The sequence below is a fragment of the Aegilops tauschii genome, chromosome 6 (genome assembly GCF_002575655.3).
Source record: "Aegilops tauschii subsp. strangulata cultivar AL8/78 chromosome 6, Aet v6.0, whole genome shotgun sequence".
NCBI lineage: Eukaryota > Viridiplantae > Streptophyta > Magnoliopsida > Poales > Poaceae > Aegilops > Aegilops tauschii.
The window spans coordinates 156,932,942-156,956,064 of NC_053040.3; positions in this window are offsets into that span (position 1 = coordinate 156,932,942).

The following is a 23,123-nucleotide window of genomic DNA, read 5'->3' on the forward strand; positions in this document are numbered from 1 at the left end:
CACAACATTTTGAAATTTGGTTCTTTAGAAAATCTCGAATTTCATTTAGAGAAGAAAAATAAAAACATAAATGATAAAGTAAATAAAAAGCATAAAAATGAAATAGAAAACAAGGGGCGCCACGACCATGGGCCGGCCCATTACCGCGTGGTGGAGGAGGCGGTAATGAACATATTTTATTTCATGGACATTTATTTGAAATCTTGATTTTTTTTATAATATGGGAACAATTTTTTGAAATCATGAACATGATTTGATTTTCCAAATGTTTTCTGAATTCACAAACAGTTTATGATTTTTCATTTTTTTATAGAAAAATCAGAACGTTTTGAAATTTGGTTCTTTTCAAAATCCTGAATTTCATTTAGAGAAGAAAAAAATAAAAACGGAAATGAGAAAGTAAGTAAAAAGCATAAAAACAAAATTGGGGCGCCATGAATATGGGCCGGCCCATTGCCGCATGGCCGAGGAGGCGCGCTTAAGAGAGGAAAAGGGGGGAAAAGGGGCAGAACCAAAAATTGATCCCTGGTCTCCCGTTTGGACGACCGTGACCTTAGCCATCGCACCGCTCGTTTGCTCATGTTTTAGAAGTGTATCAATTTATAAGAATAGAACCCGACGGCGATTTTGAAGTAAAAAGGAATCATTTTTCTTCACTTATCAATGGCATGGAGGGTAATTAGTGCCAACTTCGGGGGCAATTTACATGACAGACGACCAGAAGCAATAACACTTTTATTATTAGGTAAAGATACATAATTTAGAGATGACAATAAAAATACAGTAAGTATTTTTTTAGTTTGTAACCTTTGAGAGTAAATTTACATCCATACATCGTGATGGGTAACTCTTCACTAGAGTTTGGCGATTCCGGGGCGATCGCTCCACCTCCGCTGCCGCAGCTCGGTTAGTCGGCCGGCTGTGCAGTCGACCGGCATCGTTTCCGCAGATGACCAAGAGTCATGGTGTGGGGCTGTTGTGGCGTTGTCTACGTGTCTGTCGGGGGAAAGCGTTAGCGGGCCTCGTGAGGAGCTTTTCTGCAAGTCTAGATCGGATCCAGAAAGGAAAATGCAAGGTATGTTGATGTCGGATTCTACGACGGAAAGATCTAAAACTCCTTCGAGAGATAGGGTTGTAGACCCAAAGGCGCCAGATAAAAGGGACCCCAGGGTTTCCAGGAAGTCACAAATGGTCTACGGTCCAAGAAGCCGCCTGACCACGTTCCGCCCCAATCCAACCCAGGTGGTACGCAAGTGTGCACGGTGCAGATGTCACAAGCCATGAATTCTCCGGCCTCACTACCGGTGCCTCTGTTGGAGAAGTTGTCGGTTGATGGGGGCAAAACAGAACACCTAATGACGGAGTCGCCCACACGAAGCCAACAGGTGGTGGAACCCTAACTAGTGCAGAGATGTGCTATAGAAACGGTTTTTAACCCCTTTCCGCGACGGAGTTTTAAACCGTCTCCTAGTGAGTGTGTGCAATAGGGGGGCCCTTCCCACACGACCCTGAAACCGTCAAGGATAGGCCCTCCGGTAACACACGCATGGCAAAATGATCTCGTGTGCGATCGCGCAAAGTATCAAAACCCAATCATTTCCATTCGTATGTACATCCCACACAGCAAATCTCAGAAAAATGTTTCCGCTCGTATGTATATCACACACACAATTTTTTATGTGGAAACGTTTGTGCAAGGTGGCCTAACATAAACAGTCCTCTATCAGAAGCCGTGTGCGATTGTTAATTGATCCAACACGCCTACTTTCTAGAAACCGTGTGGGTTGTTTGAGTTCATCGCCCACGGTGTTGTCAGAGTAACCGTTTGCAATAGAAAACCCTAATAATCAGGGTAATTAGCCTATTATTGATAATCCATGTAGTAATTAAATTGACATTTCTTATAAAACACACCAGATATTTCATATCCGTATAAAGCACACCATATCATATGTCATACTTTCTGTTTTCCCCACCGGTTTTTTTTACGAAAGTATACACAACATATTTATTGTCCTCTAAACTCTATGGATTTTCTCATATTGAGTTAAAAGAGACAATTATTATGATATGTCATATCATTTTCTCCTTATATTTTCCCACTGAGTTTTAAAGGAGTTTTTAATGATATATCATATCACACTCTTTTCCCTTATGAGATTTCTCTTGAAGTTTCTCATAAAAGGTTTTAACAAGGTGACATATGCAATACTTTCTAATTTTCCCCACTGGGGTTTTTAAAGAAAAGTATACAAAGCATATTTATTGTTCTCCAAACTCACCAATGAGTTGTCCTTAAAAAGTTTTTCTCTATGAGTTATCAGGGAGACAGTAATCATAATATGTTGCATCTTTTCTCCTTATTATTTTTCCCATTGGGGTTAAAGGAGTTTTAGTAGCATATCAGCACTATTCTCCTCATATTTTTTCCACAGGGTTTTTGGGGGAAACTCTTAAGACCCACAATGAAACCATCATGAACATTTTATGATTTTCCAAATGTTTCTTGAATTCACAAACAGTTTATGATTTACTTTTTTTTAGAAAACTCACAACATTTTGAAATTTGGTTCTTTAGAAAATCTCGAATTTCATTTAGAGAAGAAAAATAAAAACATAAATGATAAAGTAAATAAAAAGCATAAAAATGAAATAGAAAACAAGGGGCGCCACGACCATGGGCCGGCCCATTACCGCGTGGTGGAGGAGGCGGTAATGAACATATTTTATTTCATGGACATTTATTTGAAATCTTGATTTTTTTTATAATATGGGAACAATTTTTTGAAATCATGAACATGATTTGATTTTCCAAATGTTTTCTGAATTCACAAACAGTTTATGAGTTTTCATTTTTTTATAGAAAAATCAGAACGTTTTGAAATTTGGTTCTTTTCAAAATCCTGAATTTCATTTAGAGAAGAAAAAAATAAAAACGGAAATGAGAAAGTAAGTAAAAAGCATAAAAACAAAATTGGGGCGCCATGAATATGGGCCGGCCCATTGCCGCATGGCCGAGGAGGCGCGCTTAAGAGAGGAAAAGGGGGGAAAAGGGGCAGAACCAAAAATTGATCCCTGGTCTCCCGTTTGGACGACCGTGACCTTAGCCATCGCACCGCTCGTTTGCTCATGTTTTAGAAGTGTATCAATTTATAAGAATAGAACCCGACGGCGATTTTGAAGTAAAAAGGAATCATTTTTCTTCACTTATCAATGGCATGGAGGGTAATTAGTGCCAACTTCGGGGGCAATTTACATGACAGACGACCAGAAGCAATAACACTTTTATTATTAGGTAAAGATACATAATTTAGAGATGACAATAAAAATACAGTAAGTATTTTTTTAGTTTGTAACCTTTGAGAGTAAATTTACATCCATACATCGTGATGGGTAACTCTTCACTAGAGTTTGGCGATTCCGGGGCGATCGCTCCACCTCCGCTGCCGCAGCTCGGTTAGTCGGCCGGCTGTGCAGTCGACCGGCATCGTTTCCGCAGATGACCAAGAGTCATGGTGTGGGGCTGTTGTGGCGTTGTCTACGTGTCTGTCGGGGGAAAGCGTTAGCGGGCCTCGTGAGGAGCTTTTCTGCAAGTCTAGATCGGATCCAGAAAGGAAAATGCAAGGTATGTTGATGTCGGATTCTACGACGGAAAGATCTAAAACTCCTTCGAGAGATAGGGTTGTAGACCCAAAGGCGCCAGATAAAAGGGACCCCAGGGTTTCCAGGAAGTCACAAATGGTCTACGGTCCAAGAAGCCGCCTGACCACGTTCCGCCCCAATCCAACCCAGGTGGTACGCAAGTGTGCACGGTGCAGATGTCACAAGCCATGAATTCTCCGGCCTCACTACCGGTGCCTCTGTTGGAGAAGTTGTCGGTTGATGGGGGCAAAACAGAACACCTAATGACGGAGTCGCCCACACGAAGCCAACAGGTGGTGGAACCCTAACTAGTGCAGAGATGTGCTATAGAAACGGTTTTTAACCCCTTTCCGCGACGGAGTTTTAAACCGTCTCCTAGTGAGTGTGTGCAATAGGGGGGCCCTTCCCACACGACCCTGAAACCGTCAAGGATAGGCCCTCCGGTAACACACGCATGGCAAAATGATCTCGTGTGCGATCGCGCAAAGTATCAAAACCCAATCGTTTCCATTCGTATGTACATCCCACACAGCAAATCTCAGAAAAATGTTTCCGCTCGTATGTATATCACACACACAATTTTTTATGTGGAAACGTTTGTGCAAGGTGGCCTAACATAAACAGTCCTCTATCAGAAGCCGTGTGCGATTGTTAATTGATCCAACACGCCTACTTTCTAGAAACCGTGTGGGTTGTTTGAGTTCATCGCCCACTGTGTTGTCAGAGTAACCGTTTGCAATAGAAAACCCTAATAATCAGGGTAATTAGCCTATTATTGATAATCCATGTAGTAATCAAATTAACATTTCTTATAAAACACACCAGTTATTTCATATACGTATAAAACACACCAGATCATATGTCATACTTTCTGTTTGCCCCACTGTTTTTTTAGGAAAGTATACACAACATATTTATTGTCCTTTAAACTCTATGGATTTTCTCATATTGAATTAAAATAGACAATTATTATGATATGTCATATCATTTTCTCCTTATATTTTCCCACTGAGTTTTAAAGGAGTTTCCAATGATATATCAGATCGCACTCTTTTCCCTTATGAGATTTCTATTGAAGTTTCTCATAAAAGGTTTTAACGAGGCGACATATGCAATACTTTCTAATTTTCCCCACTGGGGGTTTTAAAGAAAAGTATACAAAGCATATTTATTGTTCTCCAAACTCACCAATGAGTTTTCTCCTTCTTAAAAAGTTTTTCTCATATGAGTTATCAAGGAGACAGTAATCATAATATGTTGCATCTTTTTCTCCTTATTATTTTTCCCATTGGGGTTAAAGGAGTTTTAGTAACATATGAGCACTATTCTCCTCATATTTTTCCCACAGGGTTTTGGGGGGAAACTCTTAAGATTATACAAAGTATTTCTCAAGATGGAAGATGAATATACAAGACACCTTCTGTGATGTTCAAGAAGCCTTCAGTGATGATCAAGAAGCGGTGCTGTACAAGGGGGAGTGTTAGGAATTAATTAGTGGACAAATTAGCAGCTAATTAACGAACCGTCATTAGCAAGGGGTGTGTCCAACCCCGAAAAGTCATGTCCCTTCTCTCTCTCTCTATTGTCAAAAGGCACCTGTTTTGGAGGGATGCCTCCGAACAGGCACCTCTTCTTCCCATCTCTTCCAGATGTATATATACTCGAGAATCAATAGAAACCAGGACCAATCGTTCTTTTTCTTTCAATCTCGTTTTATTTTAATAAAAATGGCCCGTGACCCGACTGGGGCCATTGTGGCGAGTTGGGCCTGCCCAAGCAAGGGTGGCATATCTTATGGATGCATACTAGTATGTATTTCCAAAAAACCTACGTCTCGTGAGCTGCCCAAGCGACTCACTAGGCGACCCCCGCCGCAGCCGCTAGTCAACCACTCTGCCTCCTCCTCCTCGTTGCTGCCGGTGGCGGCGGGACCTGCAGACCATCTCCTCCTCTACTCTTTCTCTGCTCCCTTGTTATTGATCTCAGCTTTGAGCTACATCTGCTATTGCAGGCTCCCGCAAGAAGGTTCTGATGGATCTTGGGGTGGCTTTGACGAGATGCGTTCATTGCCTTGGCTCCCAGCAATAAGGTATACACTCATGGTCGCTACCCAGGCAACTGTGCCCGGATGCCATACGATGAGGTCTGCGCTAATGGTGGTTGATCTCGTGGCGGCGTCCGACTGTTGCGCGGCGGCTACGCACGTGTATGCTGACATTGCGTCGCTGGTGGTCTGTTCTACTCCTCGTGCCGGAGTGGCCTTGGCCAGTTGTGCACCGTCTGGATCTCTGGCCTACGGCGTCGGCCTCGCTGGGGTTTTGATGGCCACCGAAAGGTCTTCACAAGGGTTCCTCCCTTCAGATCCAGTGGTTGAGTTTGGTGGTGAGATGCAAAATATAGACAATAGCTTGACGTAGAGGGATGGTTGTGCAGCGGCTGTGGTCCAAATAGCATGTAGCTGTTTGGATTACGGAAAAGTGGTGGCCACAACACATGTGTGACATTGATGGTGGTGCTATTTGAGCATTCTGTTGGAAATATGCCCTAGAGGCAATAATAAATTGGTTATTATCATATTTCCTTTTTCATGATAAATGTTTATTATTCATGCTAGAATTGTATTGACCAGAAACTTGAATACATGTGTGAATACATAGACAACACAATGTCCCTAGTGAGCCTCTACTAGACTAGCTCGTTGATAAAAAATGGTTAAGGTTTCCTAACCATAGACATGAGTTGTCATTTGATAACGGGATCACATCATTAGGGGAATGATGTGATGGACAAGACTCAACCGTAAGCTTAGCATCAGATCGTTTAGTTTATTTGCTATAGCTTTCTTCATGTCAAGTATCTGTTCCTTAAACCATGAGATCGTGTAACTCCCTGACACCGGAGGAATACTTAGTGTGTATCCAAACGTCACTTCGTAACTGGGTGATCATAAAGGTGCTCTACAGGTATCTCCGAAGGTATCTGTTGGGTTGGCATGGATCAAGACTAGGATTTGTCACTCTGTATGACGGAGAGATATCTCTGGGCCCTCTTGGTAATACAACATCTTAAAGAGCTTGCAAAGAATGTGACTAATGAGTTAGTCACAGGATATTGTATTATAGAAAGAGTAAAGAGACGTGCTGGTAACGAGATTGAACTAGGTATGGAGATACCGACGATCGAATCTCGGGCAAGTAACATATCGCCGGACAAAGGGAATTACATATGTGAGTAACCGAATCCTTGACATCGTGGTTCAACCGATAAAAGATCTTCGTGGAATATGTAGGAATCAATATGGGCATCTAGGTCCCGCTATTGGTTATTGATCGGAGAGGTGTCTCGGTCATGACTACATGATTCCCGACCCCGCAGGGTCGCATGCTTAACGCCCGTTGACGCTAGAGTAGTATTGGGATATTTGATGATTGGTAACCGAATATTGTTCGGAGTCCCAGATGAGATCCCGGATATCATGAGGAGTCTCGGATTGGTTGAGAGGTAAAGATTTATATATGGGAAGTCATATTTTGGGTTCCGGAAAAAGATACAGTTTTTTCTGTATTGTACCGTGAAGCTTCTAGAAGGTTTCAGAGGATTCTGGAGGGGTCCGGAAGTCCACAAGTGGGTCCACCATGACCCAAGGGCTAGCATGGGCTGAGGGGAGGTGCCCTGACCTTATTGGGCTAGGGGCACCAAGTCATCAAAAGCCCATGTGGCTAGGGAAGGGAAAAAATGGGAGTCATAGTAGGTATAGGATTGGACGTGGAGTCCAAGTCCTCTCCCCCTTGGCTGCGCCCTAGGGCTTGGAGGGATTGTTCCCCACGCCCCTCCACCAATATATAGAGGGGAGGGGGCGCCTCAAGAGGACACACCAAGCCCTTGGCTCCCCTCTCTCTCCCGTTACTCCGTAGTTCCTCCGTCCTCGTTCTAGTAGCGCTTGGCGAAGCCTTGCTGAACTAGCTCCACCACCACCACCACACCGTCATGATGGTTGTGATCCTATCTACTTCTCCACCTTCTCTTGATGGATCAAGGAGGAGGATATGTCATCGAGTCACACGTGTGCTAAACTCGGAGGTGCCGTCTGTTCGGCACTAGATCGGTTAGATCGTGATCGGATCGCGAAGAGTACAACTACATCAACCGCGTTATATACGCTTCCGCTTTCGGTATGCGAGGATACGTAGACACACTCTCCCCTCTCGTTGCTATGCTTCTCCTAGATAGATCTTGGGTGTTCGTAGGAAATTTTTTGATTTTCATGATTTGTTCCCCATCACATTCGGTCTCGAGCTCCGGGGTGAAAGCCTAGGTCCAACCTGAGTTGGTTATACCTGGTAATGGTGATGTTTTTACGTTGCTACCTCATTAAAGGCATTGCTCGGATATGCTTGGACTGATTCTTTAGGATGAAAATCTAGACTCCGGTCCTGGATGGTTGGATCCGGCAACGGCGGCACTTCGTCACTCCCTTCCTGAAGGCGTTGCTGTTGAAGAAACTCGTGGTCCGTGTGGTGTCATAAGATAGTTGGTGCGAATATGGTCATTGTCATAGTTTGCTGATTGCGGATCCGATCACTTTCATTTTTTTTATCGCCTACGCATAGCTTTGGTCTTGTATGGCTTTGCTATTTGCTGGCATGTTTTTGGTTTGTGTGCATAGTGTTGGTTGTGTGCATCCTAGATATGTAGAGGCTGGATGTATACTCACTGTATTTGTATCCTCATGATGCTTCATTTTAAGTCAATAAAATCCACCCTTTATAAAAAATATTAAAAAAAGTAGTAATACATCAAAGCAAGTAGGCCCAGACCATTAAGAGATGCACCTCATGACACGAACATCTAGTCACACGTATTGCTTCATTTTCTCCCAGAAACACATGCTGTGAGTGCTAGTTCGTCTCTCCCATTGATTACCCCGAGTTCCTAAGAGGCCAATGAAGGAAATATGCCCTAGAGGCAATAATAAAGTTGTTATTTTATATTTCTTTATTCATGATAAAGGTTTATTATTCATGCTAGAATTGTATTGATCGGAAACTTAAATACATATGTGAATACATAAACAAATATCGTGTCCCTAGTAAGCCTCTACTAGACTAGCTCGTTGATCAAAGATGGTTAAGGTTTCCTAACCATAGACATGTGTTGTTGTTATTTCATAACGGGATCACGTCATTACGAGAATGATGTGATGGACAAGACCCATCCGTTAGCTTAGCAAATGATCGTTCAGTTTATTGCTACTGCTTTCTTATACGTCAAATACATGTTCCTTTGACCATGAGATCATGCAACTCCCGGATACCGGAGGAATACCTTGTGTGCTATCAAATGTCACAACGTAACTGGGTGATCATAAAGATCCTCTACAAGTATCTCTGAAGGTGTTCGTTGATTTGGCATGGATCGAGATTGGGATTTGTCACTCTGAGTATCGGAGAGGTATCTCTGGGCCCTCTCGGTAATACACATCATAATAAGCCTTGCAAGCAAATGACTAAGGAGTTAGTTATGAGGTGATGTATTACGGAACGAGTAAAGAGACTTGCCAGTAACAGATTGAACTAGGTATGAAGAACCGACGATCGAATCTCGGGCAAGTAACATACCGATGGACAAAGGGAATTACGTATGTTATCATAAGGTTCGACCGACAAAGATCTTCGTAGAATATGTAGGAGCCAATATGGGCATCCAGGTTCTGCTATTGGTTATTGACCGAAGAGGTGTCTCGGTCATGTCTACATATTTCTCGAACCCGTAGGGTCCACACGCTTAATGTTTGTTGACGATATAGTGTTATATGATTTGGTGACCAAATGTTGTTCGGAGTCCCGGATGAGATCACGGACATGACGAGGAGCTTCGGAATGGTCCAGAGGTAAATATTGATATATAGGACGATGATATTCGGACACCGGAAGAGTTTCGGAGTGCACGGGGTAGTCATCGGATCGCCGGAAGGGGTTCCGGACACCCCCGGGAGGTGTATGGGCCTGATGGGCCAAGGGGAGAGACATAGCAGCCCACAAGGGGGCTGGCGCGCCCCTGTCCCTGGCCGCTGGCCCTACGGAAGGAAAGGGGGTAGGCCTAGCCCCTCCTGCTTCCCCTTCTCATGGGAGAAAGGAAGGGGGGCACCATCGGCCCTGCCACACAAAGCCACGACAATCTCTTAGCCCTGTGCGGCGCCCCCCCTCCACAGTTTCGTCCCTCGGTCATATTTTCGTAGTACTTAAGCGAAGCCCTACAGAGATAGCTTCATCATCACTGTCACCATGTTGTCGTGCTGTCGGAACTCATCCACTACTTCACTGTCTTGCTGGATCAAGAAGGCGAGGACATCACCGAGCTGAACATGTGCTGAATGCGGAGGTGTCGTACGTTCGGTACTCGATCGGTTGGATCGCGAAGAAGTTCGACTACATCAACCGTGTTATTAAACGCTTCAGCTTACGGTCTATGAGGGTACATAGACACACTCTCCTCTCTCGTTGATATGCATCTCCATGGATAGAATTTTTTTGTTTTTCATGCAATGTTTCCCAAAAGTGGCATCCGATCCAGGTCTATGCGTAGATGATATGCACGAGTAGAACACAAAGAGTTGTGGGCGGTGATAGTCATACTGCTTACCACCAACGTCTTATTTTGATTCGGCGGTATTGTGGGACGAAGCGGCCCGGACCAACCGTACATGTCCACGCACATGAGACCGGTTCCACCGACTGACATGCAACTAATTTTGCATAAAGGTGGTTGGTGGTGTCTGTTTCTCCTACTTTAGTTGAATCAAATTTGACTATGGCCGGTCCTTGAAGAAGGTTAAAACAATAAACTTGATAATCACCGTTGTGGTTTTCTGTAGTTAAGAACGGTTGTCGGTGGGAAACGACACCTATGGGATCACAAGAATCCCTACTACGGTTGCCGGGGCGCAGGGTTGTGAGAAGAGCAGGATCAACAGTTAGCACAAGGATCGTTTACCCAGGTTCGGGCCGCGAGGATGCGTAATACCCTAGTCCTGCTTTGGTGGCTGTATTTCAGAGAGTTCTTGAGCTCTTGAACTAGCTGCGGTGGCTGCGTGGTTCAAAAGAGCCGAATCCCTCTCCAGTATGCCATGGGCCTCCTTTTATAGTCGAAAGGGGCTACCACAGTGGCACACAGGAGGTGGAAAGGCCTACAGTGCTATGAGCTTATCGCTCATATTACAGGACAAGACGCATTTAATGCGTAGCTTAGGTGTCCCCTTGCTTTATCGGGGACGGGAACGAGGCCCATCCCGTCCGTCGCCGCTCCTCCTTGCTTCGACACGCGCCCTGGCCAGCGATGCATGCGGCGCCATGTAGGCAGGCAAGCAGCTGAGGTGGCGCGGTGGTAGGGTCTTCACGAAGATCTGCATGCCGCCACGCAGGTGTGTGCTGAGTTAGCCTGGAAGCTGCATGTGCCACGCAGGTGCCCGCCCAGCTGGTTGGGCTGGCAGCTGCATGCGAACGGCGGTGGAGACTTGGTTGGTGCGGGCCTGGCAGTGGCCCCGCTGACGCCCTTGGTGAGGGCCTTGCCGGGTGGCCCGGTAAGGGCCTCGTCGTGGCGTGCTGTTGTCCCCGACAAGGATCTTGCTGGGGGTCTTGTGGCTCCCCTCGGCAAGGATCTTGCCGAGGATCGTTGTCTTTTAATCCTCATCTGATCTTGAATATTCCTTGTCTTCACAAAGATCTGCATGCCACCATGGAGGTGCCTCCCAAGCCCTGGCCCAACGTGGTCGATGGTGTTGGAGACCGTGGGCTCAAGGGTGGTGCGCTCCGCTGGTGTTGGACGAGCCACCCCGACAAGGGCCTTGCCGGGGCCGCGGAGGCTGCCCTGGCAAGGGTCTTGCCGGGGGAACCTGCTTCGTCTCTCTGCTCTTTTGTGGTCTCGTCCTTGGCGTTGTTCTGGCTGTCTTGGGCTTCGGTTTTACCTCGGTTCACCTCCCCTGTTCTGCTTGGTGCGGCCGTGGGCGCGGCTCCGACTGTCCGTGCACAGGTAAAGGGATACAAAGGTGCTCCCCTTCTTTTGTACATCGACAGGAGCCCCCGGGCCTGGGCCACACACAAGCGCGACACGTTGTTGGGCCAGGCCCAAAACGGTGCGCGGGCAGGAGGGGCGGTTTTTACCGCAGTAACTGTTCGTTCGCTGTGCTTCCCCATGAGTCGCGTTGAATGCGCGACGTGGAGGGTCGTGCGTGACGTGGGGGTCATGCGTGGGGTGATTCCCGCATGCATGCGTCATATCGCGATACAGGGGTGGCTCGCGCCTTCCCCATGAAGAGGGAGAGGCGTAAAGGCACGACCCATTTACTGAGTGGGCCGGGTCGCGGTCTTCAAGGCGTCCACACCCCATGATCACGGGGTGGGGAGAGGTCGCTTCACCCGTCCCCTTGGTTCTGCACGTTCGCCACGCGTCCTCTATGCACTTGGGGTGGCGAGCAGTGGAGGCAGGAAACCGGGCCGTCGCTGATTGGGGCAGCGGGTCAGTCTCGATTCCCTGCGCCTCCGGTGGCTGGATTGGCCAAGCGGGGTGGCCGAGCCCCGATACCGTCCCTTTATAAGGAGAGGGAAGGGGGGATGGCATCCCGCACTCTTATGTCATCTATCTCCTCCTGCTTCTGCTTCTTCCCCTCACCCGCCATGGAGAAGGGGAATCCCGGTCCCTCGACGGTGGCGGCGAGGGTCGCCGCTCGACAGCGTGTCCCTCCTCCTCCTGAGCCCGTGGTGGAGGAGCCGGCTGCGAGGGGAAGGGGGAGGGGGCGAGGCTGTGGGCAAGGCCGTGGCAGAGGTCGTGGTGCTCGGGGAAGAGCAGGACGGGGCGGTGGGCCGGCCTCGCCCCCGCCGATGATGCCTTTCCCGACAGAGGGCCACTTTGGAGACCAGCCCCGCGAGTTCTTCATCAGGCTGCGCTAGCCTCCGCATCGCCGTCTTCGTCTTCCCGCCCCATTTTCTCGGGAGATGGAGCGTGACCCGCCCCAGACCCTAAGGTTGCACACGAGGGGCTGCGGGAATGGGGGCACGCGGGTCGACGTCGACTTCCCGGCTCCTCGGGTCATGTACCTCCGCCGTGGATGGAAGACGTTCGCTCGTATCCACAGCCTGACGGCGGGGCTCGTCCTCTACTTCAAATTAATGTAGGACGGCCTACTCTCCGTCAAGGTCTTCGGAGATTTTGGAACTCGCCTGAAGTGCTGCATGGAGAGCTCCTCCGACGGAGACTCCGATGATGGAAGCTCTTCCTCGAGCGGGAGTGATGAGGAGGACAGCGGGGCAGATGACGGGGACGAGTCCGACTAGGCGTCGGATGCCCCGTGCCTGGGCAGGTGCGGCAACAGCAGCATCTGCACCTGGCCGCTCCCCCGGCGGAGTTTCACCAGGGGAGGGGCCAGCTCCTTGAACTTCTCGGGGCCGTCTCCTTGGGCGGCTGGCATCGGGAGGCTGCGGAAGAGGAAGAGCACGGGCGGCAAGGCCATCAACTCAGAGTACGCGGACACCGACGCCTCCGTCGCGTGTTCGGCGACCTGCCGCCTCGTCTTCCAGCTCCTTTCCCGGCACCGTCATCACCGGCCCGCCCTTGGGCAGCCACCGAGGTGTTCTCTTGGTGCTTTTTGCTGCTCGTAGTTCGCCTAGGCGTCCCTTTTGCCCTCTCGCCTTCTTGACCTTCCTCCTGAGGAGAGGGACAAGAAAGGGATTACGGGCACCTTATCTCTTTTTTAGTCTGTAAGCCTTCGGGCCTTCGTTAAATTTAGAACTTGTAATCCCCTTGCTCATGTTTTTCATTCCGTATGAACTGTACCTGTGTGGGATGTTTTTAATGAAAAAGGGATGTTTGCCGGGTTTTTTGTGCGTGAGCGAGGCTCATGCCAAGGACGAGTCCTTGTTATTTTTACGATAAACATTGTTGTCCGGCAACAGGCCTTGCCGTTTCTCCCCTTCAGTCGACCATTCTCACACTTTTGGCGGAGGCAGGGGTGAAGTAGAGTTAGGCTCCCCGTTTATCTCCTCTCCACCACAACTACTACCAAATTCCGACCCAGGAGGTAGCTCTTGGGTACAGGAAAGGGGGAGCACGATGGTTTTAAGAATATAAACGAGGTTTCACATGTCCCAGTTCCATATCGAAATGCATGACAGAGGATAAAAGACTTATCTGGATCTGCAGCCCCCGGCAACCTTGTCTTGCCGCGGTTGGACCCTTGTAGTTGCAGCCCCCGGCATCTTTAGTTTGCCGGGGCCAAGACGCCGATCCGTTCCCTTTCTTCCAAATAGCTCAACAGAAGTGCTCATGTGCCCTGCGAACCAAAGAGGACAGAAAAGAACAGAGAGACGCGCACTCGACCTCTAGGCTAGGGGTTAGTCGCCGCTAAGCACTATCAACCCTAACCAAGGAAGAGACTCGACCTAGCATGCATGCTATAACTTAGGGCGCCAGCGCTTCATTTATTTATGCTTAGGGTCTGCGCCTGGCTTTGTACAAAGGGTTACATGCCTTGCCGGCAAAGCTTGTACAAAAGGTGGCTTGCCGGGAGGCCCGGCAAGCCGCGCCTTATGGGTAAAACTTGCGAAGATGCTCGATGTTCCAGGAGTTGCTCACTGGGACATCATCTTCGGTCTCCAGGCGAACTGCGCCAGGCCTGGTGACTCGTATTACCCGATAAGGGCCTTCCCACTTCGGCGTCTACTTGTTGGAATACTTGGCCGACTGAACGCGCCGAAGAACAAGGTCGCCTTCCTCAAAGCTTCGGGCATGAACCTTGCGGCTATGGTAGCGGCGCAAGGCTTGCTGGTAGCGTGCCACTCTCACAGCCGCTCGAAGACGATCTTCCTCAAGGAGCGTTGCATCATCTTGCCGCAACTGCTCTTGCTCAAGCTCGTCATAAGCGAGAACTCGAGGTGACCCCTATATGAGTTACATGGGGAGAACTGCATCCGCCCCGTATACTAGGGCGAAGGGTGTCTGGCCGGTGGCTCGATTTGGCGTCGTCCCGATCGACCAAAGAACCGCCGGCAATTCATCAATCCAGCGCCTTCCGCTCTTGTGCAGCTTGTCAAAAGTCTTTGTCCTCAAGCCCCGCAACACTTCAGCGTTTGCCCTCTCCGCTTGGCCGTTGCTCCATGGGTGTGCCACGGAAGCAAAATAGACCTTGCTACCGAGGTCTTGGATGTATTGCATGAAAGTGTGTCTTGTGAACTGCGTGCCATTGTCGGTGATGACTCTGTTTGGCACACCAAAACGGCAGACTAGTCCCTTGAAGAACTTGACGGCTGACTGTGCTGTCACCTTCCTCACTACTTCCACCTCCGGCCACTTTGTGAACTTGTCGATTGCAACGTACAAGTATTCAAAGCCCCCGACAGCGCAGGGGAAAGGGCCCAGTATGTCGAGCCCCCAGACCAAAAATGGCCAGGAGAGAGGGATTGTTTGAAGGGCTTGGGCTGGTTGATGAAGCTTCTTTGAATGGAACTAACACGCTTCACACTTGGTTACTAGTGCCGTTGTATCCTGGAGGGCTGTGGGCCAGAAGAAACCTTGCCGGCATGCCTTGCCGGTAAGGGCCCTCGACCCTATGTGGGAGCCACATATGCCTCCATGTATCTCCGCCAACAACTCCAGTCCTTCCTCCCGGGGAATGCACTTCAATTTCACTCCGTTCGGTCTCTTTCTGTGCAGGACATCATCGACGAACTGATACAGGGCAGACCGACGGGCTACTTTTTCCGCTTCTTCCTGCTCCTCAGGAAGTTCCCCTGTTTGGAGGAATCAGACGGTATGCTGTGCCCATGCCGGAGCCTGGGGCTCGAAGGCAAGGACCAAAGGCATTTCCTCCGCCATGGGAGCGGCCGTCTCTACGGCCAGGGCTTGACGCCCTGCCGGAGCCAGCTGCTCCTTGGAAGGCTCAGTGTCCACGGCAACATCCTTGCCGGTAGCCCCAGGGGGTTCGGTGGGGAAGTACTTGCCGGGGCTTGATTTCCTCCGCTTGTTCTGCTCTGCTGATGGTTAGACGGATGACTGAGTTAACCGGAGCAAAAAGGTACCTGGTTCCACAGGTAGCTTGAATGCAGCGCGCTTCGACAGGTAGTCGGCGATGTCGTTCTCCGCTCGGGGAACATGCTCCGCCTGGATACCGTCAAAGCGCTCCTCCATCTTCCTCACCTCATCTACGTAGGCCTCCATCAATGGGCTCTGGTAATCCTTGTTGACCTGTCTGACAACAAGCTGCGAGTCACCCCTGACGATGAGCTTCTTAACCCCGAGGTCTGCCACGATCCTGAGACCGGCAAGCAGCCCCTCATACTCATCAGTATTGTTGGTGGACATCTCCCTAGGAAAGTGCATCTGGATCACATACTTGAGGTGCTCTCCGGTGGGCACGACGAGCAGCACACCAGCACCGCCGCCTTGCAGCGAGAAAGCTCTGTCAAAGTACGTAATCCAGTCGCGAACTGTTTCCTTGCCGGGGAGAGCGGTCTCCTGGATTTCTTCATCAGGCGTTGAGGTCCATTCCGCAATGAACTCTGCCAAGACCCTGCTCTGGATCGTTGAGGTGCTTTCAAATCTCAAACCAAAGCTTGACAACTCCGAGGCCCACTCCACACTCCTTCCGGTCGCGTCTGGGGTGTGCAGTATCCGTTGTAACGGGAGGCGGGTGACGACAGTAATCTCATGGGCTTGGAAGTAATGATGCAGCTTCCTCGAGGCCATAAGGAGGCCGAAGAGCAATTTCTGCACACCGAAATACCTTGATCTAGCCCCCTCCAAGAGGGAGCTGACAAAGTAAACCGGGTGCTGCATCATTTTCTTCTTCTGCACCACTCCATTCGATGGCACGGGCTCCGTCCCGATGGCGTCAGACTCTGCCGGGGGCCTTGCCTTGCCGGCACCAGGCCCTGCCGGGGGAGTCTCTAACTTGCCGTCTGTTGGTCCTGCCGCCGCCACTGCCTCTTCGTTGACCTCCCTCTGTGCTACTAGCGCGGCACTGACCACTTGATTCATCGCCGCTAGATATAGCAGCAACGGCTCTTGTGGTTTAGGCGCGACTAGTACCGGCATAGAGGAAAGGTACCTCTTCAGGTCTTGCAACGCCGCCTCGGCTTCGGGGGTCCACTCCATAGGGCCTGCCTTCTTCCGGATTTTGAAAAAGGGGAGGGCGCGCTCGGCATACTTGGAGATGAATCGGCTCATGGTGGCAACGTAGCCAGTCAGTCGACGCACATCCTTGATCCGCTTGGGCGCCTTAATCTGCTCGGTAGCCTTGATCTTGTCTGGGTTTGCCTCGATTCCACGCTGCGACACAAAGAACCCTAGAAGTTTGCTGGATGGAATGCCGAAGATGCACTTCTCAGGGTTCAGCTTGAGGTTGATCTTGCGCAGGTTGGCAAACGTCTCTTCTAAGTCTTGCACAAGAGTTGCTCTGTCCTTGGTTTTGACCACTATGTCATCCATATATGCTTCCATATTTCTATGTAGCTGGGGTTCAAAACCAATTTGGACTGCTCTTGCGAATGTTGAACCAGCACTCTTCAACCCGAAGGGCATCCGTAAAAAGCAGTACGTACCACATGGGGTGATGAATGCCGTCTTCTCTTCGTCTTCTCTCGTCATGAAGATTTGGTGGTAGCCCGAGTAGGCATCGAGGAATGATAGCAGATCACACCCGGCTGTGGAGTCAACAATCTGGTCGATGCGCGGCAACGGGAAGGGGTCCTTAGGACAAGCCTTATTGATATCTGTGTAGTCAATACACAGCCTCCACTTCCCATTTGCCTTGCGCACAACCACCGGATTGGCCAACCACGTCAGATGGAGCACTCCTCTCACCAAACCTGCTACTTCCAGTTTCCCGATCTCCTCTGTGATGAAGTCCTGTCGTTCCAAAGCCTACTTCCTGACCTTCTGCTTGACGGGTCGTGCATGAGGAAAGACAGCAAGATGGTGCTCAATCACCTCCCTGGGAACGCCGGGGATGTCGGATGCTTGCCATGCAAACACATCGACATTCACCCGCAAGAAGGCGACGAGCGCGCTTTCCTATTTGCTGTCAAGGGTGGAGCTTATGGTGAAAGCCCCTCCCGTGCCATCCTCCTTGACGGGCACCCTCTTGGTCTCTGGTGGCGAAGCTCTGGATTTCTTTCTCTTGCCGGTGGAGCTCTCTGGCACGTCCTCGACGGCAGCACAACACTCCGAAGATGTGTGCTTGCCAGAGTGGGTGCAAGAGGTCTTGCCGGTCTTCTTCTTCCCTCCCGGGGCTCCAGCGGCAGGAGCAAGTGCCTTGGCGGCAGCTGCTGCAACTGCTTCTCGGTAGAGTAGGTCGGCACAGATCAGCGCGTCCTTCTTGTCGGAGGGGACGGTGATGATGTTCATCGGCCCAGGCATCTTCAGCGTGTTGTAGGCGTAGTGTGACGCCGCCATGAACTTGGCCAGTGCCGGGCGGCCGAGGATCCCATTGTAGGGCAAGGGGATCTCGGCTACGTCAAAGAAATCCTCTCCGTCATGAAGTTCAGCTCGCCTCCAAACGTCACAGGCAGTGTGACCTTCCCCTTCGGCTGGCTCCTTCCTGGGTTGACCCCCTGAAACATGCCCGTTTCCTCGAGGTCTCCATCAGGAATTTGCAGCCTTTTCATCACAACGGGCGAGATCAAGTTTAGACCGGCCCCGCCGTCAACCAGCATCTTGTTTACCTTGAGGTTGCGTATTGTTGGTGAAACCAACAACTGCAAACACCCGACCGCAGTCGTGCGGTCTGGGTGATCCTCGGCGTCAAAGATGAGGGGCGTGCTGGACCACTTCAGCGGCTTCTGAGCGTCGAACGAGGGCTCTGCTGATGTAATCTCACGCGCCCATTGTTTGAGCTGGCGGTGAGAAGTATGCAGCGAGGCGCCACTGTCGACGCACATGGCCTCCGTAGCCTTCTGGAACTCTTGCTCGTCGGACTCGTCGTCCTCGTCGTGGTCATCATCTTCTTGCTTCTTGTCGCGGCCCCGAGCGGGCCTCTCTTGTTGGCTATCCTTGCCGCGGCGGCCTCCTGGGCCGCTACGCTTCTTGCCGGATCCCTCGGCACCATCCTGGTCCTTTTCCTTGTCCCGCCTCTCGTACTCAGCTTTTTGCTTCTTAGCAAGCAGCTCGACTTGTCGGCATTTCTGAAGGTCGTGGCCTTTGGTGCCATGGATCTTGCAGTACTGCTTGCCAGAGCTTCCTGGCTTGTCGGCAGCCGCCAAGGCCCGGCAGGCGGCGCACCCGGCAATCTCCTTGCCGGGGTCGTCTGCCTTGGTCTTCTTGGCGGCGCCGGTGCTGTTGGATCCCTCGACAGCAAGCACGGCCTTGCCCTTTTGTTTCCTGTTGCGACGCCGGCCCTTCTTCATTGGGGCGGCGGTGTCTTCATCAGTAGAGTCGGTTTCCGCACCGGCGTCTTCGCCGGGGTACTTCCTTCCCTCTTCAGCCCGGGCGCATCTATCGGCCAGAACATAAAGTTCGGCCACATCCTTAACCTTGTTCATCGCCAGCTCTTCGCGCATCTTGCGGTTGCGCACGTTCTGATGGAACGCGCTAATCACGGCGGCGGGATGAACATCGGGGATGTTGTACTGCACCCGGCTGAACCTCTGGATGTACTTGCGCAGGGTTTCCCCTTTCTTCTGGGGAATGATATGCAAATCACTTGCCTGGCTGTGAGCTTGGTGGCCTCCAGTGAAGGCACCAACGAACTCATGACACAGGTCCGACCAAGAAGAAATGGAATCTACCGGCAAGTGCATCAACTAGGACATGACGTTAGGCTTCAGTGCCAATGGGAAGTAATTGGCGAGCACCTTGTCGTCGCGAGCTCCAGCAGCTTGCATCGCGATGGTGTAGATGCTGAGGAACTCCGACGGGTTGCCGTTGTACTTCTCGCTAACGTCGGGCTTGAATGTACGGTGGGACGGCCACTGGAACTGCCGCAGCTCACAGGTAAAAGCTGGGCAACCCACCTCGTAAGGTAGGCCACCGGAGCTTCCCGACGCTGGGTGGTCCATAGCGGGTCCCGCCTGCTTGTCCGACTGGTGGCGCATATCGCGCCGGCGCTCGATAGTGGTTCGAGCATCTTTGTGAGCTCGTTCTCGAAGAACTTGGCGCTGGTCGCGGTGAGTCCGCGGGTCGGACGACGCTATGAAGATGTTGTCGCAAGCGTCGTCACGACGGGCTGTCATCCGCGATGGCTGGCGTGGAGGAGGGGAGTGCACCGTGACCGCAGCACCCCCGGTCCTTCCACCGTCGACATGTGGTGGCTCGACGGAGCGCCGACCTGAGGGCCCCGTCGGTCACGGGTCATTGTTGGCGACGGCGACGAGGCTCCGGATGGTGGCTCTCCATTCGTCGAGCTTCTCCGCAGCAGGAAGGAAGTCGAGGAGTAGCTGTGCACGCGCCAAAGGCTTCTGCTGGCGTGGGTGGTGGCGAAAGCTGCGTGGATCGCGGCGCGCTTTGACTTCTAACTACGTTAGAAGGAGCTCTACCACGGCCCAGCGGCTGCGTGCCATTTTCGTCAGCACTTCAGCGGGCATGCTGGACTCCTTTGTCCCGCGGACGATGCACAGGGCTCTTCCCACTGCGGTGTCCGGGGTCTTCAGCGTGGTGACGCTGCTCGTTGCGCGCACCCTGGGAAGAGCACGCTGTGGGCGCCGGCGTGGGCGTCTTGGAGGTTGCTGCGCCGCCCGGGGGTGGCACAACGACACTCCTGAAGGGCCCTGCGCCGCCTGCGGGGGGCCCAGCTCCGTCTTTGGATCTGCCGACGTGCGGCCGGTCGTCTGGCGCGCGAACAACGCCGCTCGCCAGGCTCTGACTGCCAGGGCAATGCTGGTGCTCGCGGACCGCGGCCCGGGTCCTGTCCGCGACCGGCCCGCTGCTCGCCCGCACTGGCACGGGCCGTTCGGCTCCCAACGAGCCGATCGCCGTGGCCGTCTTCTTCTTGGGAGCCATGGCGATGAAGAACTGCTAGGCTAACTACTAGACCAGATTCTCACAATTGCGCCCCCTACCTGGCGCGCCAAAGATGTCGGTGGGAAACGACACCTATGGGATCACAAGAATCCCTACTATGGTTGCCGGGGCGCATGGTTGTGAGAAGAGCAGGATCAACAGTTAGCACAAGGATCATTTACCCAGGTTTGGGCCGCGAGGATGCGTAATACCCTAGTCCTGCTTTGGTGGCTGTATTTCAGAGAGTTCTTGAGCTCTTGAACTAGCTGCGGTGGCTACGTGGTTCAAAAGAGCCGAATCCCTCTCCAGTATGCCATGGGCCTCCTTTTATAGTCTAAAGGGGCTGCCACAGTGGCACACAGGAGGTGGAAAGGCCTACAATGCTATGAGCTTATCGCTTGTATTACAGGACAAGACACATTTAATGTGTAGCTTAGGTGTCCCCTTGCTTTATCGGGGACGGGAACGAGGCCCGTCCCGTCCGTCGCCGCTCCTCCTCGCTTCGACACGCGCCCTGGCCAGCGACGCATGCGGCGCCATGTAGGCAGGCAGGCAGCTGAGGTGGCGTGGTGGTAGGGTCTTCACGAAGATCTGCATGCCGCCACACAGGCGTGTGCTGAGTTGGCCTGGAAGCTGCATGTGCCACGCAGGTGCCCGCCCAGCTGGTTGGGCTGGCAGCTGCATGCGCACGGCGGTGGAGACTTGGTTGGTGCGGGCCTGGCAGTGGCCCCGCTGATGCCCTTGGTGAGGGCCTTGCCGGGTGGCCCGGCAAGGGCCTCGTCGTGGCGTGTTGTTGTCCCCGGCAAGGATCTTGCCGGGGGTCTTGTGGCTCCCCTCGGCAAGGATCTTGCCGAGGATCACTGTCTTTTAATCCTCATCTGATCTTGAATATTCCTTGTCTTCACAAACATGCCACCATGGAGGTGCCTCCCGAGCCTTGGCCCAACGTGGTCGATGGTGTTGGAGACCGTGGGCTCAAGGGTGGTGCGCTCCGCTGGTGTTGGACGAGCCGCCCCGACAAGGGCCTTGCCGGGGCCGCGGAGGCTACCCCGGCAAGGGTCTTGCCGGGGGAACCTGCTTCGTCTCTCTGCTCTTTTGTGGTCTCGGCCTTGGCGTTGTTCTGGCTGTCTTGGGCTTCGGTTTTACCTCGGTTGACCTCCCCTGTTCTGCTTGGTGCGGCCGTGGGCGCGGCTCCGACTATCTGTGCACAGGTAAAGGGGTACAAAGGTGCGCCCCTTCTTTTGTACACCGACAACGGTTCTTGCTAGAAGCCCGTAGCAGCCACGTAAAATTTGCAACAACAAAGTAGAGGACGTCTAACTTGTTTTTTAGGGCATGTTGTGATGTGAAATGGTCAAGATATGATGTGATATATGTTGATGTATGAGAAGATCATGTTTTTTAATATCGACAACCGGCAGGAGCCTTAGGGTTGTCTCTTAATTATTGTATGAAATGCAAGTGCCATGTAATTGCTTTACTTTATCGCTATGCGTTAGCAATAGTTGTAGAAGCAATAGTTGGCGAGACGACCCTGACGCAATGATGGAGAACAAGGTGTCGAGTCAGTGAAGATGGAGATCATGACGATGCTTTGGAGATGGAGATCAAAAGCACAAGATGATGATGGCCATATCATGTCACATATTTTGATTGCATGTGATGTTTATCCTTTATGCATCTTATTTTTCTTAGAACAGCGGTAGCATTATATATAAGATGATCCCTTCACTAAATTTCAAGATAAAAGTGATCACCCCGAGTCTGCACCGTTGCCAAAGTTTGTCGTTTCGAAGCACCTCGTGATGATCGGGTGTGGTAGACTCTACGTTCACATATATACAACGAGTGTAAGACAGTTTTGCACATGCAGAATACTTGGGTTAAACTTGACAAGCCTAGCATGTACAGACATGGTCTCGGAACACCGGAGACCAAAAGGTCGAACGTGAGTCATATAGTAGATACGATCAACATAGAGATGTTCACTATTGATGACTACCCCATCTCATGTGATGATCGGACATGGGTTAGTTGATTTGGATCATGTATCACTTAGATAACTTGAGGGATGTTTATTTAAGTGGGAGTTCATTAGTAATTTGATTAAATTGAACTTAAATTTATCACGAACTTAGTCTTAATAGTTTTGCATATCAACGTTGTAGATCAATGGCCCGAGCTACCGTTCCTCTGAATTTTAATGCGTTCCTAGAGAAAGCTAAGTTGAAAGATGATGGTAGCAACTATGCGGACTAGGTACGTAACTTGAGGATTATCCTCATTGCTGCACAGAAGAATTATGTCCTTGATGCACTGCTAGGTGACAGACTTGCTACAGGAGCTACTGCAGATGTTATGAACGCCTGGTAGGCTCGATCTGATGACTACTCGATAGTTCAGTGTGCCATGCTTTACGGCTTAGAACCGGGACTTTAAAGATGTTTTGAACGTCATGGAGCATATGAGATGTTCCGAGAGTTGCAGTTAATATTTCA